Source organism: Limulus polyphemus, unplaced genomic scaffold, assembly GCF_000517525.1.
Source record: "Limulus polyphemus unplaced genomic scaffold, Limulus_polyphemus-2.1.2 Scaffold139, whole genome shotgun sequence".
In the NCBI taxonomy this organism is placed as follows: Eukaryota; Metazoa; Arthropoda; class Merostomata; order Xiphosura; family Limulidae; genus Limulus; species Limulus polyphemus.
The window spans coordinates 280,077-284,147 of NW_013665749.1; the positions used below are offsets into that span (position 1 = coordinate 280,077).

Genomic DNA, 4,071 nt, shown 5'->3' on the forward strand with positions numbered 1-4,071 from the left:
CGAATAATGTCTAATTTTAAACTTTGCATACTGTTACAATACTTATCTTCTTCTTCCCTTCCCCTTTTTTATGGGGGGGTTCTAACTAAAGAAACGAGTTTTCTTTCCAGCTGCTACTAATCCCCAATTTAACCAAGCGAAACTATCCACTGAAGAACTTTCCAAGTATCTCTCTTAGAAATATAAGTGGCAAAAAACTTGAATCAAAGATGTCAAGACTATTTTAAATATAAAATGCAGTAAGAACTGTAAATCAAATATCAAGTGCACTAAAAGTATTTTGTCATCAACGAAAATTCCTGAAAATAGCAAGTTTACACGCATTCACTTAAGTTTGCATTCGAAAAGTAGTCTTGATTGGATAACCACGTCTATATTTTTAGAGCTGGCTCAAAGAGACACGTGAAGTTCTGATTGAACTTTTGACCTTTATTTAACTTTTAACTTTATGTAACATATATATATATTTCATATCAAAATTAAATTATGGAGTGAATGCTTTAAAACGTTACAGACGTATTGCGGAGAATTAAACTATTCAATTTGCACCCGTCTCATTTTAATAAACACGTATCTCACGAGAGATTTCCTACAGCTAGTCTTCATAGATACGTATAAAACTGCGTTGTTTGCAAAACAAGAAGTTAAGAGAATTCCGAATCTCACTAAATATCACGTGTCACAGAGGAATAATATCTTTATAAGAAATTATTGTTTGTTTGTAATTAAGCACAAAGCTGCACAATGGGCTATCTGTGCTCTGCCCACCACGGGTATCGAAACCCGGATTCTAGCGTCGTAAGTCCGTAGACATACCGCTGTGCCACTGGGGGGCTATAAGAAATGAACATACGTTTTAAGCCAGTTAGGGAAGTACTCATGAAAATAAGGGTTTACATAAGTTCTTAAGAGGTCTGTAGTTTGGGTTGTAATATTTCATTACGATTTTATGAAGCCTGCTTCAAAATAAATATGAGACGGGTGCGTACCATTCTCGTCAAATATTATGCATGACGAGTTTTGTATTCCTGCCTAGAAACTTATCGAGCTGCAGTGGAATTGACAGCTTGGTTTGACGTCATCACTTTCGTATTTTACGCACGCGGAACATGTCAACGTGCACGAGAAAGAAAGAGGTCAGTTTTGATGACGTCATATATAGTTGTGTTGAGGTGAGTTTGTTCGCTAAGTACAGTATACGAGACTGGGAATCGGGTTGCCTAACAATACTGAACTATAGCTGGTGCTTCGAACTGGCTGAACATTTCAACCTGACAAGTTGAGCATCAACTGTACTGTTCCATTTCAGGTAAGGATTTTGCATTGTTTTTTTAGAACATCTTGATTTTTGCAGAATCGTATGTGATTGGTATTTAAACCCCCTTGCATTGTTTTATAATGCTTCAATATATACATGCACTTATCAAACTATTTACTCGATAAATTCGGCATGGATTTGTAAAATAACTGTATATGCACACATATATATTATATTTCTATGTATAAAATCCTAAGTGCTTTCTGTGGTTTATCAGCGCATCATTAAAACCATTTGAAATACGATTGTTCAATAAAGATGCATGCACATAAATGTGTCTTACTTTAACCTATGTAGTGCTTTGTCCCAAAGGTGATATTATATTCATGTTTAACTACTTTTAAATGAAACTATTAAAGTTTTTCTTGCAATAACCTTTTTGTTTAACTATCTAATACAAAAGGGTGTATATTTTGAGCATGATTATTCTGAAGTAAATATATAAAATCCTCTAATATGTTAGTAGTTACTAAAACATAAACGTATTTTAAATATATATAGATCGTTGGTTAGTTTAATGTTTTTTTTTCTTTTAAGAGTTCAAACGATCTACCAATAAGCAAGCAAAATCCACAAAGATCTGAACCAGTGTTTATTAGTTATCTTTTGCACATAATTATACATTTCAAAAGGTAGTAAAAATCACATTTCTACATGTTTAGAAATATATAAAGAACATATATGCATTATGTAAAATTCCAAGATTTCTCAATTGAAATAATATTCATAACTAAAAGATGTGCTTACTTGTTTTTATCCACGCAATGGATTGTAATGTAAAAAAAAAAACAATATTTGTTTATGTAAATAGGTGTTCCGATGTCTTTTTTCTATGTTGCAAGTTGTGAGGAAGAACAGATTAGTATAAAAGAAAGCACAAAATTACAACTAGATTCATACAGAATGAGTGTGATCAAAGTAGCCATTGCATACAATAAATCACTGCAGTGTTCACAGTAACCAGTCATTTTGAATTTCCGCTTACTTACAATGTTACGTGAAGACGTTTTCATAATGTAGACTCATTAACAAAAACAAAAAAAAACTCAGAAAATATATATTTTAGTGGAGTTTAAGTTGAGTTCTGTCGTGTGTATTTGTGTGGGTTTTCTTTTACTACGTGTGAAGTACAAATGTAATACGTATAACCCGAATGAGGATACTGTGCTAATACCTAAAACATAAAAGCAAAGAGTGAAGTGAAAGGTCTCCTAGCAGTCAAATAGTACAAGCATAAAAAAAAATATATATATACAATGTGGAACTTTGGTATTAAGTAACCAAAAATAAAATTCATTACATATGGGTGTAGCTGCGAAAATATATAGTGTAATGCTTTTACGAAACGCTACACAATGGGCTATCTGAGCTCTGTTCACCACGGGGAATCGAATCCCGGAGTTTAGTGTTGTAAGTCCATAAACTTACGGCTGAACCCACTGGGGCACGAAATTATAATAGGTGGCTAAATTCTGAACACTTTAGATATACATGTATTTAAGATTATGTATACTTTAAATAACTATAAACTTAACTCTCTAATTCTTACAAATTCCACGTACAGGTTGTTTTCATTCAAAATTTGCAACAAGTTCATTTTTATTTTCAAACATTTGTTTACTAATTTAGGGCAGAGGTTTCGGACCACCCAGTCCCATATCTAGCTAAGCCCATGTAACATTAGATCTTTTAGAACTATCAAGGGCAAATTGCAGTGGCATCACTTGAACGTGTACAAAGATGTATTATGGTAAGAGATATCTAAAGCGCGATGCGTTATTTTGATAACACTTGAACATCTGTAAAAATGTACTACAAATGTACTATCTAGGGCATTGTGTGTTATTTTGATAACACTTGAACATCTGTAAAGATGTACTACAAAAGTACTATCTAGGGCATGGTGTGTTCTTTTGATAACACTTGAACATCTGTAAAGATGTACTACAAAAGTACTATCTAGGGCATGGTGTGTTATTTTGATAACACTTGAACATCTGTAAAGATGTACTACAAAAGTACTATCTAGGGCATGATGTGTTATTTTGGTATCATTTGAACATGTGTAAAGAGTTACTAACAGATATGATATAAAAGTAAAAAGGCTACCCAGAGCTCGGACGTTGCTTTATAGTATGTGGTTAACTCGTCTACAGCTGACTGGTGCCTGAAGACATGGTACACAGTGAGCTATGAGTTTTACAGAAAATATTTATGGAGGCGGACAAATATTAAGAGTGGCGCTGGCCACTCCTCGCCTCCTCTTGACGTCGCCACTGGTTTACATACAACTATAGTTATATGTAACACCTAAAATACAGTGTGTTCTGGTATCACTTTAAAGTGTGCGTGAATATGTTTAGGTACATATGTGGAACACAACTCACAAGTAATATCTAAAGTACGATTTGTTGTGGTTTCACTTAAAATGTGTGTGTGAGGGTGGATATGTTTATGTACAAATACAGTACACAAGTAAAACTTAAATACTGTACGTTATGCCATACTTGATCCTCCTGTCAATTTTTATGAAATATATAGAAACCATAAGAATTAAATGTGATCATTTTGGCATCATCGAGCGTCCTAGTAACGGAAGACAAATTTGGATTAAAATATTTTGGGTAACAATTAAATTTCGACAATAGACAGCGAAATATGTAGCCAAATAGTAAAATCACAAGAGCATATGATATTGTTGCGTTAGCGAGTCACATGACTACCGTGACGCCACGTTCTAGAACTATCCTGTA

General features: G+C 33.6%; 1 protein-coding gene across 1 annotated transcript in view; it reads left to right on the forward strand.

Annotated features, from left to right (window-relative positions):
• Positions 1-1,256: 1,256 nt before the first annotated feature.
• Positions 1,257-4,071, forward strand: part of LOC106474463 (NACHT and WD repeat domain-containing protein 2-like) — a 111,935-nt gene continuing 109,120 nt past the window's right edge. The window contains exon 1 of the mRNA XM_022379743.1: positions 1,257-1,309. The gene's annotated coding sequence lies outside the window, so the exon portion shown is untranslated. The remainder of the gene's footprint in view (positions 1,310-4,071) is intronic.